Below are 15,019 nucleotides of genomic sequence, written 5' to 3' on the forward strand. Positions count from 1 at the left end.
AGTTGTGCATGGGATTGAACCATATGCAACTTGTTCTTTAGATACCAAAAGCAGTTACTTGTGAGACCTTTTGTGAACATATCAGCAACTTGGTCTTCTGAAGGCACATAGACCGGTTTAATCTCTTTGTCTGCTATCTTTTGTCTGATGAAATGTTGGTCAATCTCAATATGTTTGGTCCGACCGTGATGAACATGATTGAAAGCAATTTGTACAGCACTTCTATTATCACACATGAGGGTTGAACTTGAGATACTCTCTCCCATTTCTGTAAGGAGATGTCTAACCCAGGTTACTTCTGCTGTGGTAGCTGCCATAGATCTATATTCTGCCTCTGTGCTAGACCTTGGCACAACTTTTTGTTTTCTGCTACTCCATGAGATAAGATTGCTTTCAATGAAAACACAGTATCCAGAAACCGACCTTCTTTCATCTGGGTCTCCTACCCAGTCTGCATCTGTATAGGCCAATATGTCATGTTTCGGTGTTGCCCATGAAGATTGAGCATATTTGAGTCCATCACCCACCGTGCCTTTTAGATATCGGAGAATACGCTTGACGGCATCCATATGACCAGTCTTTGATTCATGCATAAACTGAGATACTTGATTTACAGAATATACAATATCTAGTCTAGTAAAAGTAAGATACTGTAACATGCCCACCAAACTGCGATACTTGGTTGCATCAGGATATAACTCGCCGTCACAAATGCTGAGTTTTTGATCGACAACACTGGGTGTAGGCACAGGTTTGCAATATGTCATTCCTGCTTTGGCCAAAAGATCAAGAGTGTATTTGTGTTGAGTTAATGACATTTCTCCATCCTGTCTGTCCACCTCTACACCAAGAAAATACCTTAGCTTTCCAAGATCTTTCATCTTAAATCGCATACTCAGCAAAACTTTAATTTGTTGAATATGCTTTGGAGCATTACCAGTGACCACTATATCATCAACATATATAAGTAAGAAAACTACAGTGGTTCCATCCCTGTATATGAATAAAGAATGGTCTAGTTGGGAACGAATAAAACTGTGGTTCTGAATCTCTGAGGAGAAGCTTTCAAACCATGACCGGGAGGCTTGCTTTAAACCATACAATGCTCTGGTTAATTTACATACATATGCTTTTGGGTCTCCCTCTGCATAACCTTGAGGTTGCTCCATATAGACCTCTTCTTTTAAGTCCCCATGAAGAAATGCATTTTTGACATCAAGCTGACTAAGGCTCCACCCATGCTCAATGGCCAGGCCGAGGATAATGCAAATGGTTCCCATTTTCACTACTGGACTGAAGGTCTCATTGTAATCTTCACCATATTCTTGGGTAAACCCTTTGGCAACAAGACGTGCCTTGTATCGTTCAATGCTCCCATCCGGTTTATATTTAATCTTATACACCCATTTTGAGCCAACAACATTTTTATCAGGGGGACGACCAACTATCTCCCATGTTCGACACTCATGAAGTTTCTCTATTTCCTCATTCATCGCCTCAATCCATTTGTCAGATTGAACAGCTTGACAAAATCCAAGTGGTTCTTCATGTTTTTCAACCTTGGATAGGAAAATCTGAAAATCCATAGAAAAGTTATCGTAACTTACCCATTTTTCAATTGGATGCCTTATCCTGCTTGATTTTCTTGGTGCCTCTACATTGGGGAATGTCATGTGTTCTCCAACAGGTGCATCTGTTTGCGCTCTGGGTCTTCTGGTGTAGACATTCCCTTTGTATCTCTGACATTCTGTTTCCGACACCTTATCTGAAACTGTCTCATCATGTATGTTTTCAGGAGCCAAAGTGGTACATTCAGCAGCATATGAGATAAGTTCAGCACTGAGCCATGGATTATACCAATTATCAGCCATATCACCATGTTCACGGTCATAGTTGGCTTTATTTTCTAGAAAGCTATTTTCATCAAAGACAACATTTCTAGAAATTCTGATCTTCTTATTGATAGGGTCATAACACATGTACCCCTTGTGTTCATCTGCATAACCTACAAATTGGCATATAGAGGTTTTGTCCTGAAATTTGTTTTTCATGGATTTGTCAACATGTACATAACATGTGCATCCAAAAACTCGTAACTCATCATAATTAGGTTGTATACCAAAGAGAACATAATAGGGAGACTGATTTTCAAGGATAGGCATAGGAAGACGATTTATCACATGGGTGGCAGTATGAAAAGCTTTTGTCCAAAGGTTGATGGCCAAATTACAACTATGCATCATACTCATTGCACTCTCCACAATATGTTTGTGTTTGCGTTCAGCAATTCCATTTTGTTGTGGAGTATACGGGCAAGAAACTCTACGATGTATCCCATTATCTTGGAGGAAATCTAAAAACTCTTTGGAGGAATACTCACCACCTCCATCACATTGGAGAATTTGAATATTTTGGGAGAATTGATTTTTAACATAGGCATGAAAGTGACGAAAAATAAGAAAAACCTCTTATTTGCGTTTCATGAAGAATATCCAGGTAAAACGAGAGAAACTGTCAATAAAAGATACATAATATTTACTTCCAGAAGAAGAAGGATTGGGAGTTGGACCCCAAACATATTATCTCAAAAGGAATAGAAGATCTTTTATTTATTTGATGAAAAGGAAGTACATGACTCTTGCAAACTTGACAACTGGAACACATTTTATTCTTTAATGAAAATGAAACAGACTCTGAAAGAAAACCATTGGACACTAACTTTTCAATAAAGACTTGACTACAATGACCAAGACAAGAATGCCAGAGATCTGGCTTATTACATTTGGATAAACTTAGGACGTTTTCATAGACATGATCAGACTTGGGCTTCAAGACACTGGAGGCTGGATCTTCATTGAAGACATACATGTTTCCACGTCGCTCTCCTTAATGATGTTTAGTATAAAAAGAAGTGGCTGCCGATTCCAAGGAAATCCCCTCTCCTCTCTCCTCTCCTCTCCTCTCCACTCCTCCTTCTCGGTATTCACGATAGAACCGCCAATCCAAGCAGTTTTAACATGGTATCAAAGCAACGATTAATCTGGGCGTAAAAGTGCATACTTCTTTTTCTGTGTGCTGCACTAAACATCATTAGTATAAAATAGGTTTACAATAATATTTTACAATGGCAAGATTGCCCCTGGTTAGTAATGTATAATACATTATAATGTAGCAACCACGTGAACCTATTCTATATGGATATGGATCCAATACTGGATCCATATCTGATCTATATTCTAATATGTGCCTATGCATTCATTGCATGCCTGAAGCTCCACCCACTAGTAGTGAGTAAGCAAGCCAGGGGCAACAGACACGCTGAAAGCGAGAGAGGGGGAGTAGGTAGGGCCTTGCCCTCCCTTGCCGAGACAGGGAGGGAGATCAACCCCTCCCTGACGAAAAAGAAAGAACAGGTGGGAGCAGAGGATCTCCCCTCCCCCACCTGCTGAAAGCACCAAGGCGGTAGGGGCGTTGCCCCCTACCGACTTGTCAGAAAAACTGGTAGGGGCTTTTAGCCCTTACCGGACAACCATGGCTGCCGAAAAGAAAGACAGGCAGGGGATTTAGCCCCTGACGGTTGACAGGAAAGAAACAGAAGGAGAAGAAGACACAGGAAAGGAGTTACCTGCGAAGACGGCCAGTGACGAGCTGCCGATGTCGGGGCCACAGTGGCCGGAAGTGCGAGACGAAGGGGCGATGCTGGGTGTCAAGCGATCGTCCGAGATCTCAGCAGAGGGGAACGAGGCGAAGTCGGCAGGGGTGTCTGTCGGACACAGGGAGGAAGAGGGCGACGAGGGTTGGTGATGCCGACGGTGGTTCCGGTGAGGGTTACCGCGAGTGAAGGTTGTTGGCACGATCCCCGATGACTTTGGTCGTCGGTGGCCACAGGGGAAGGGGAGGAGGAGGAGACGGGAGGCAGAGAGGAGGAGGTGAGGGAGCAGGGAGGGCGCAGGTTGAGAGCCCTCTCTCCCCTCTGCACGATTTTAAAGGGCACAAAGGGGGGGAGATTTGGGAAACCCCAATGGGGTTTCCTGTTTCCTCGCATAGGGAGAAAGGGAGAGCAGCGCGGGGGAGTAAGAGGGTTTTAAACACCCTCGCCCCCCCCCCATGCGTCGGGTGTTATAACCCTAAAGGGGTTATCGGGTCTAGGTCGGGTCCGAGTCTGGCCCGTGTCCGAAAAAGATTTTTTTTTAACGGTTTCATTACACGGGGCGCTGCCCAGGTCCGAGACCCGGGATCCAACCGAGTGTTGGATCTGTGCCTCATTGGCAATGTGGATCCAACTGTGGACCCCTGTACTAAACTCTCTTTTTTTCTGAAAAACGTAGGTTTTACATCCTACCCCCTTAAAAGAATTTTGTCCGTGAAATTTCCTTGAATGACACTTCGTAGAGATCGAAGTCTTAGTTAATCGGTATTGACAAAGATGCACAACATGTGTGTGTGATCCCAAACATGTATGTTTTAAAGTGATCAAGACAACTCATAATGAGCTCCTGAGAAAGGTTTCAGTTGAACAAAATATATGTGTGGTTTCCTTAATAAACTTTTGTTTCTTGAATGGGATCTCTGTATTTTATCATAATCAGGTTATTGTTTGTTGTCCTTACTATTTCTAACAGACTTTTTGTCTGAAATAACCTTAACTTATTCTCATATCTCAAGGCCTTGTGCGGCTAGCTGTCATGACTTCGTTTAAGGTGTCATTATCAGAATGACCTCATCTTTCCTCAAAAGACCGAAGCATAACCTCATATCAAGATTTAAGATCAATAAAGATCTGATTCTCTAATCGTTCTACAACATAAAGCGAAATCTATAAATTCATAACTAGTTATCTCAATCAACCTTATTAAACTCCAAATTAAGGCTTTACATTGAATTTAAAGCTGAAAAAACATTGGGCTTGGATTTGGATAAGGATCCGGATCCGGATCCAAGATCCAAACCCATACCCAAAACGAAAATGGATCAAGATCTGGATCAAATCCATATTTAAGTAGAACTTAAATAAGACCCAAATCCATATTAGTTCGAATCGTAGGCCTTGGATCCAATCCGATCCAACTCCGTATCAATTTCGACAAACTGCTCAATTTTCAGAAAAATGTAATTTCTGGGCAAACCGGGAGTCGAATTCAGAAAAGTAAAATATCGTTGCGCTCAGAATTCCGAGACGCATTCAACGATATGTTACATGAATACTAAATTCTGAATTCTGCCCAAAAAAATCTGAATTTCGCTCAAATTTAAAGGTAAAAAATAAAACTCTTTATTTTGCTTCGATTGGCTCGTTACGACCTTGTCGATGGAACCTAGGCCAAGCCTGACTCAAAGACATCGGTCTAAAAATCGAGTCTCAAACGATTTTTTTCTCCGAGACTTGGCCAAATTTTCGAAAATCTCATGAAATGACTAAGCATGAAAATACGCGATATTACATCCCTACCCCCTTAGGATTGATCCCAGACAAATTACTTTCCTACAATCACACTAAAAATTTTAAATTCACAACAAATGAAAATTTAAATTATGAATGCAATGAATCATAAAGAGTTCATATGCTTTAAATAAAAGTATTAAATAGCCTTACCAGTGAAGGAGACTGTTATGGAGTACGATGCATGACTTGCTGACACTTCAGGACAGGGCTTACTTACCAAAATTTAAAAACTTAATGCTAAAAAGATAATAAAAGTATAAGATTTTATGGTGACTCTGATACCAAACCTATAACGACCCCAACTCATACCCCTTGAAAATGGAGAATTTTTTTTTTTAAACCATTGCGGAAGTCTTCCCAAAAACCCAGAGCCTTTACAGTTTTACTCCCAATCGGATAAAACAACCAACCACAATAGAACTTACATCCCAACCCATAGCAACCCATTATTTATTAATTATGAAAGAAGGAGTATCTAACAATAATTGCAGGAGACATATCAGAGTTATTTTAATGACATAAAAGTAAATAAAAAAAATTTTGAGCCACGTTGTCCATCATAGAACTGTCCAGCAAAAGTGTGACACTCGTAACTCTACCAAAAACTAGATGTTTCATTGGTCTCCTACGGCTGTGAAAAACCATAAATAGAGTGTCAAAAATTCGAAGAATTCTGCGTATGAATCCGTTTAATGAAATAAATGAGCATAAAGAATACAAATAAGATTTCATGCAATAGTTTAGAGGAATGCAATTATGACAATTACATAATTCAATTTAACATTCATGCAACAGAGAACATTTATTAAGCATCAAAGAACATTAATCAATAATATGGATCACAATTTAAGTAAACAAGACATTTAACATGCATTAGAACTTAAACTTACCAACATGTAATAATTAAGGGAACAGATAAAATGCGCATGAACTAATGCATAGCAGAAATATGCATGATTTATGTGCAATGCATGAACACTTTATTTTATTCCCTTCAAGTTTTTCTTTCCATATGCATGCCCTATTAAATGCACACAATTTAAGTTCTTCTTTTTAATTACCATTGCTCACGGATACACCAAACGGATAAAATTTTCTCAGGTCAAGTAGGGTTCATAGGGTAACTTAGCACACAAGTTGTATTTTATTTACTGGGTTCCAAACTTAGCCTTCGACCAAATAAGCTTCGAAAAATTAGACCTCCACATCAAATATCGGGACACTAAGGACCTCCACATCCAATAGAGTTACTTTCTTGGTATACCAAAACAGCAGCTGTATCGAACACACGACTCCCCAGGTCAAGTGGCGGACTCTCCATAAAACCGTGGCCAAAAGAAAGAACCTCAATATCGGGTTCAGAGGTAAACATTAGTGCACACAGAGTATTTTTTGTATCCTCGTGGTCCCCCAAAACCAAATCTCTAAGATTTTCATTCTTCCGATGAGAGATCTCAGAACATATATTACATTGTTCTTATTTATTATCTTTTTATTAAAAGCCAAATATTGAGTTTTGCAAATCAGTATGTAAAAGCAAAGGTAAAAGCTCGCATCTACCCCTGCTAGAACCATCACGAGACTCCCGCTCGTGGAAACACAGAACAGTGCAATATAGAGCAATCAAAATAAATGTGATTTTTGCGATGCATTTAAAATACATAAAAAAGTGCAAACTAAAACTCGAGGCCCACCAGGCCCATGCGGATTCATTTCGAACATCGATGCATTGTATGCAAAAATCATAACAATATGCAATGATACCAACATGATTCCAAATGCACATTCATTCATACCAATTTAACAATGTGCATGAGCAACCACAGTCATATGCATGTGTTCACCATCCATGTGAAATTGTTTTCATGTAATCACTTAACACACATGCATTCATTCATGATTCATAAGTACATGAGAACATTTATGCAGGATTGTACATGCTAAACACACATCGATTTCATGTATGCACATGCACTTAAAACCAATCCATAAATGCACGATAATTAAACATGTCCCATAAATGTAAGCAGATGAAACTTTTCATTTATAACATGTGTTAACATCAACACACATGAACATAACCCGGATCTAGAAATTGAATTTCAAGGCTGCACACATTCAGATCACGTACGTACCTATACCAAAACAAACTTCGCAATAACATGTCAACAGACATGCATTCATATCCAACATACTAAATTCAAACTAAAGCATAAGAAGAACTCCATTCATCATATTAAGTCCACCATACTTAGCAAAAATTCTGAAAAATAATCACATGACTAGGCAACCCTCCATTAAAGAAACATATAGTAATTATTTTCAGGATTATGCATACATGTAGTTACAAATTAGGGGCTTAAATATGCAGGTTTAAACATATGTTCATATTCACATATGACTGTCAACCGATCAAGCTATATGTGCATGATAAAAAATCTAACGTGAACCTTACACCTATTTGTACATACCTATTCAACAATGCCTATTCATCCAATGTTTTCAATAAGCATGCCATTACATATATGTTTTCTGAAAAATATATGCATAAAACATTATTTCCACGCCTATATGCATGCATATACATAGCCCATATCAAAATCCACCATTGGAAATCGATATTTAGCATAGGGGTCCCCTATAGGACCACTCATTTTATGAATAAAAATTTTGTTATACATGGACATAATTTTTACTTCATGAAAAAAAAAGGTAAAAATACGCAAAAATTCAGCCATGGATCATCCTCCATGCGTTCAAAGGAAAACATGCACATACATGTTTTTCCCATAGATTCCATCCAAGATATTACATGAAATCGAACAGGCGTTCGATTTCTCACTTATTTTCAAAAGAAGAGACCCGTACCTCAAAATCGATGTGGGGGCGAGCAAGCTCTGTTGCGCCAGCTGCGAAAAAGGTAATCAATTAACCATTTGAAAGAAAACTGAAGGGGTGGGCAGACTCATCTGCAAGCCGGAACCAACCTGGCATTCATTAAGGGAGGCAGAGGCATGAAATGACAGAGGCAGTGAGCCTAACTCCTTGTCTGTTCGAACAGCAGCAGGGGCTACCAAACAAACTATAACTGATTTAATGAGCCCCTCGCAAATACACAATCTGGATTAGTTCATACTATCACATGCATGGCTTAAGCAAACGGCTACTGGCAGGATCGGCCAGGCAGCATCCCTTGCAAGCGTCGCAGTATTGGCCCAAAGGCCAAGCCACTGTGAAGCGTCATCCACTGATACAGACATTGAAAATGTCAGTGCAGGTAGGAGAGCTGCTATGACTCCCTACCTGAGTCAACACCTACCAAACATTCAAAAGCCTACATAGCGGTAAGGGGACCAATAACAACAGCATGCTGCAGTGTGGCCTGACAAACGTCATGTCCAAGCCTTCCGGCAATAGGCACAAAGAGCCCTGCCAGCAATGAGTAGGGACACGATTCTGCTGTGGCAAAGGGGAAAGCAAACACAAAGACCCGAAAAGCACCAACCGTGCACACAGACATGTGCACGGTGGACATGCAGAGAAGCCAAGTACCCAGGCACCTCTTGGCAACATAGTACAACACAGCCACGACGTCGTCGGGCATCGAAGCCAACACCATCTATGCGCCTATGCATGCATAGCATGCCTGAAGCTCCACCCACTAGCTGGTACAATGGCCGAACTAGTGAGTAAGCAAGCCAGGGGCAACAGACACGCTGAAAGCGAGAGAGGGGGGGGAGCAGGTAGGGCCTTGCCCTCCCTTGCCGAGACAGGGAGACAGGGAGGGAGCTCAACCCCTCCCTGACGAAAAAGAAAGAACAGGTGGGAGCAGAGGCTCTCCCCTCCCCCACTTGCTGAAAGCACCAAGGCGGCAGGGGCGTCGCCCCCTGCCGACTTGTCAGAAAAACTGGCAGGGGCTTTTAGCCCTTGTCGGACGACCATGGCAGCCGAAAAGAAAGACAGGCAGGGGATTTAGCCCCTGACGGTTGACAGGAAAGAAACAGAAGGAGAAGAAGACACAGGAAAGGAGTTACCTACGAAGACGGCCAGTGACGAGCTGCCGATGTCGGAGCCACGGTGGCCGGAAGTGCGAGACGAAGGGGCGACGCTGGGTGTCAAGCGATCGTCCGAGATCTCAGCAGAGGGGAACGAGGCGAAGTCGGCAGGGGTGTCTGCCGAACACAGGGAGGAAGAGGGCGACGAGGGTTGGTGATGCCGATGGTGGTTCCGGTGAGGGTTACCGCGAGTGAAGGTTGTTGGCACGATCGCCGATGACTATAATCGTCGGTGGCCACAGAGGAAGGGGAGGAGGCGGAGACGGGAGGCAGAGAGGAGGAGGTGAGGGAGCAGGGAGGGTGTGATGAGTTGTGGAGCCTGATTCACTGTTTTTGCCCTTGCAGGAAGGGGGGTCCGGGGGCTTCCCCCGGTGCGGGTCCCGGGTCCGGGTCCAAGTCCGGCCCGGGTCCAAAAAAGATTTTTTTAACTGTTTCGTTACACGGGGCGCGGCCAGGGTCCGAGACCCGGGATCCAACCGAGTGTTGGATCTGCGCCTCACTGGCAATGTGGATCCACAGGTTAGATCCAAATGGATCCAACTGTGGATCCCTGCACTAAACTCTTTTTTTTTTCAAAAAACGTAGGTTTTACACAAGAGGTAGCCTCAAAAAGAGTTATTTGATTGTTCCAACAGCTATAAATATAATTGTTTGACTGTTCCAACAGAGCTCTATTGATTAGTCAACTCTATGTTGACTAGTCAAAAAAGAACCCAACAACTCTATCTGGTCTTTGACCAATAGTCCCTATAAAAATAAAAAATGACAAAAAGAACAAAATAAAGTAAAAGTACTAGTGTTCCCCTAATGGGCACAACCTATTACAAGGACTGAAATAATCAAAATATCCCTAATACGTATTTACCTATTTTTTATATATATATATATATAACTTAACACTCCCCTTCAAACTTACGGTGTAATAACCGAAAGTTTGAAAATACAATCCCTTGAAGGTCTTAATAAAATACAAGTCTCAATTAATTACAAGTCTTCATTGAATACAAGTCTTCATTGATAATCTTCACCAAATACCTTCGTCAGCTATCTCCATCTTCATGAAACAATGCATCAAAAACATAATTTATTTTTCAATCCATATCATCTTTAAGAACCTGCAGAACAAAAACAAAGGTTCTAACTACACAAAAGAAGATACCCTAACTAAATAGGTTTGAAAGAAAATGTTTTAACACAATAGTTAAAAAATAATTATGTAAATAGTTTGAAAACATGTGGACCAGAATAACAGATATTAAAGTAGATGGATATATATAGAGAGAGAGAGAATGAGGATGGTTAAATTCCCCAACAAAATATAAAGGTACTATAAACTACACAATTTTTAAAAACGAGTAAGATATGAACCTTAAGCAACAATTCTAGAAACATTAGACAACCATTAAGAAAGATAAGAGGAGCATACCTCAAAGAGATTTTACGAAATCAAATTTAGACAATCATAAACAAAAAATCAACATATTTTTCAAGAAAACATAAACATTGATCATTAGGGAATTTAATCACTACAGAACATATAAATTATAAAGAAGAGATAAATAATCATGCATTAATAATATCCCAAATTTTTAGAAAAACATTTCAAAAAAAATAAATCATCAATTTATACTAAAAACAACATTCATATAAAGTATAGCGCTTCAAAAAAGAACCCTCAAGAAAAGAGGAGTTAATTAAATTTATGCATACAACAATGTGAACAAAATAATCAATACGAAACATATATATGCAATATTTTTAATGCACATAGTAATGAATGAGAGTAATCTCATAAATCACAAACCATTAGAACTGACTCACACAACCTAGAATGGGTTTAAGTACCAATGACCAAATAACAATCTCTAACATATATATATATATATATATATATATATATATATATATCAATGAAATACATAAAATTTTATCATACAAGGAAAAACAAGTAGTAAAAGTTTATAAATTTCTTGAAGAGATTTTAAAAATCCCATATAACAAAGGAAATGATATTTGCAAATCAATATCAATTTGCAAAAAATATGAAGCGATTTAAAATCCCACAAATATCAAGTGATATTTTGCAAGCCTCAACAATAGTTCGACCACCATAAGCAATCACCTCACTAGACCTAAAAACCTCAAAATTTAAGTGTATCAGCTACTAGAACAAGAGCACAATAACAATGTCACTTATGGGCTAAACAAATACACAAAAAAGTGTGAATAAGTAATGGGTACACATAACTCACAACATTGAAAAACATCTTTTGTCTACATAAAATGACACTCAAAATTTAAGTGTATCAGCTACTAGAACACGAGCACAATCACAATGCCACTTATGGGCTAAACAAATACACAAAAAGTGTGAATAACCAATGGGTGCACATGTAAAAGTATCTTTAACAAGATACTATGATCAAGACCTTAATATTCTTGATGATAAACACATGCACAATAAGCACTCTTAGGACACTTGTGCACAAAAGCACAACTCACCAAATCTCACAAATGCACAAAGGCATAAAAGAATAAAAGCTTTATTGAAAAACAATTGGGCTTTGACCCAGTGTTTTAAAACTCGCCGAGTCAACTCGTTGACTCGGCTCGCCCCTCCAGCGAGTCAACCCGGCAAGGCAAACTCGGTTTGCCAAAACTCGGGCTTGACTCGGCCTGACTCGGGCGAGTTTTGGGATGTTTGAAATTTGTTTTTTGAGTTTCAAATTACAGTTTCGAAATATATAAGTACATATATTTTAACAAGGGTTACCCCCAGATTTTGTATAAAAAAGAAAATAAAAAGCATTTAAAGATAAAAAAAGCATTTAAATCCATAGAATAAAATCGCCATGTTGTTTGAACTACTGTTCACCCTGTGTTATCAACTTATTCTAGCAAAATATTTTAAAGAAATGATTCTCACTATATATGGCGGGTCAATTGTGCCTATGGGAAGTCACATTTAGGTTTCATCATCCATTTGTTATGTGAACAAGCATTGTACATATTCAAATATTAGTAGTCTTTTTATAGTTGTGCCATTAATATATTTTCTGCATAGTTTTATACATGAGAGAAAATTGCTTATTTATGTTGATATTGGGCATTCTGTAAACTTTCAATATGCACATATATCCCTGTTTTACATTTATGGATTTGTTAGAGAGGGAATTAAAACTTTTAAAACAAGCTAGCATATATGATTGGCCATTTTAGGAACCTTAGGTAGTAGCAGACTGAACTCATGGTGACCAAATCCTCTAATTCAAGTCATGAATTAGTCAAAGTGCTTGTATAGATATCAAATTCAATTATTCAAGCAAACCTCTATAGCTCTTTGCAGTTGTTTTTATATTCTTATAGACATTTGGAGACTATGTTTACTCAAAAACACGGTTTCAGACAAATTATATAGTGTTTTTCTTTTAAAATCAAAAGTTAACAAAACTCGGTCTGAGTCACCGAGTTGACCCGCCGAGTCACGAGTCAATAAAGAACGAGTCAAGTTCCGAGTCATGGGTTTTAAAACCTTGCTTTGACCCAAAGCCTTGAAATTACAAAGGGGGAAATGCCCCTATTTATACACAATAAGTTCTTTGGAAGGGTCCAACTCATAGATGTTGGAGCCCCTCCAACGATCACAATTGTGACCGTTGGAGGGGCCCAACGTCTATAAGAGTGCCCCCCCCCCCCAAGGTGAGTGGACTAAGTCAAATAAAAAAAAGAAAAAAAAAGAAGAATAAAAAAGCAAAATTACAAGACTAGTGAAATGACTAAACTACCCCTACGGCTAATAATAAAGAAATATATATTTTATATATATAATTAGGTAGATACGTATACATATATATAGTATATGTATATGTATCACCTTTTTATATATATAATATATATAAGATTACAATATTTGATATATAATTTAACACCCCTCCTCAAACTTAGGGCAAGATGACCGAAAGTTTGCCAAGGAGAAAGTTGAATCGCGGAGCACACAAAGCTTTGGTGAAAAAGTCTGTCAACTGATATTTTGAAGTAACATATTGAAGATCGATGACTCCCTGCAGATAGGCTTCACGAACATAGTGATAGTCCATTTTAATGTGCTTAGTCCGCTCGTGGAAAGTATGATTTTTAGCAATATAAATTACACTCTTATTATCACAGCATAGTTTGGTGGGACCTTCTAATATGATCCCCATATCTTCTAGCAGCTAATGAATCCATACGATTTTCATGGTAGTAGTTGCCATGACACGATATTCAGCTTCGGTTGAGGATAAAGACATTTTTTGCTGCTTCTTGCATCTCCATGAGATCAACGAATCTCCTAAAAACACACAAAAATCAATGGTGGAGTGACGGTTATTTGGGTCACCTCCCCAGTCAGAATCAATATAAGCAATTAGTTTAATTCAGAAGAAGATAAGAATACTCCCTTATTTAGTGTACCCTTTATGTATCTTACGACCCGCAGAATTGCACTCATGTAAACCGATGTTGGTGCATATTAAAACTGACTTGCAGTATGAACTGCATGAGAAATATTTGGTCTAGTAATACTCAGATACATCAATGATCCCACAAGTTGTCTGTAGGGGGTGGGATCAGAAAGTACCATCATCAATCTTCATTTTGGCTCCCACTATGGCAGGAGTTTCACAAACCTTATCATCCATAATACCTGATCTGTCAATAATCTCAGAGGCAAGCTTAGTTTGAGATAAAAAATACCATCTATGAGAGTATACTACTCAATACTCAAAAAATAAGTTAGGAATCTCAAATCAGACATTTCAAATCTATCCTTCAAAATTGATTTTATTCTTTTAACCCTTTAGAATTACTTCCCGTTATAAGCATATCATCCACATATAAAAGCAGAATGACAATCTCTGCATTGGTTTTTCTAACAAATAAGATAGTGTCAATGAAACAAGATGAAAAACCATTTTCAAACATTACGAAGTTAAACCTATCATACCAAGCCTTGGGGGCTTGTTTTAAACCATAAAGTGTTTTGCGAAGGCGAAGCACTTTCTCTTTAGAAGTATTCTTGGTGGAGCATTCATATATACTTCTTCATTCAGATCACCATTTAGGAAGGCATTTTTTACATCCATTTGATAGATGTTTCATTTATTGATTGAGGCAATGGTGATGATGAAAAGAAGTGTTTTCTCTGGTTACGGGTCATGGATCTGAAGATCCAGGACCCGTGACATCCACTTCTTCATTAATGGCATTTTGTAATACTGATTATTGTAATGAGGGGTATTTTAGTACCCTAAAATTTTGTAACCACATGTTAATATGAAGGAATACACAGCAGCCGACCCGATTGCTGAAGGGGTATCGGTTTCTCTCAACTTCTCTCTCCCTTTCTCTCTCTCTCTCTGTTTTTCAGATCTCAAGCGTGGAAGGACTTGGAGATTCAAAATCTAACATGGTATCAAAGCCACGCTTCAGTTGAAACTGGAATCGATCTCAAAGGTACGTCCAATAGATCTATCATTCTCGA

General features: G+C 39.0%; 1 protein-coding gene across 2 annotated transcripts in view; it reads right to left on the bottom strand.

The window, feature by feature from the left end:
• The window catches only part of LOC149830189 (putative beta-1,4-xylosyltransferase IRX9H), a 77,140-nt gene that overhangs the window by 16,774 nt on the left and 45,347 nt on the right, over positions 1 to 15,019 (bottom strand). The window lies entirely within an intron of this gene.

The sequence above is a fragment of the Nuphar pumila genome, chromosome 8 (assembly GCF_984573655.1).
Source record: "Nuphar pumila chromosome 8, dmNupPumi1.hap1.1, whole genome shotgun sequence".
NCBI classification, from domain to species: domain Eukaryota; kingdom Viridiplantae; phylum Streptophyta; class Magnoliopsida; order Nymphaeales; family Nymphaeaceae; genus Nuphar; species Nuphar pumila.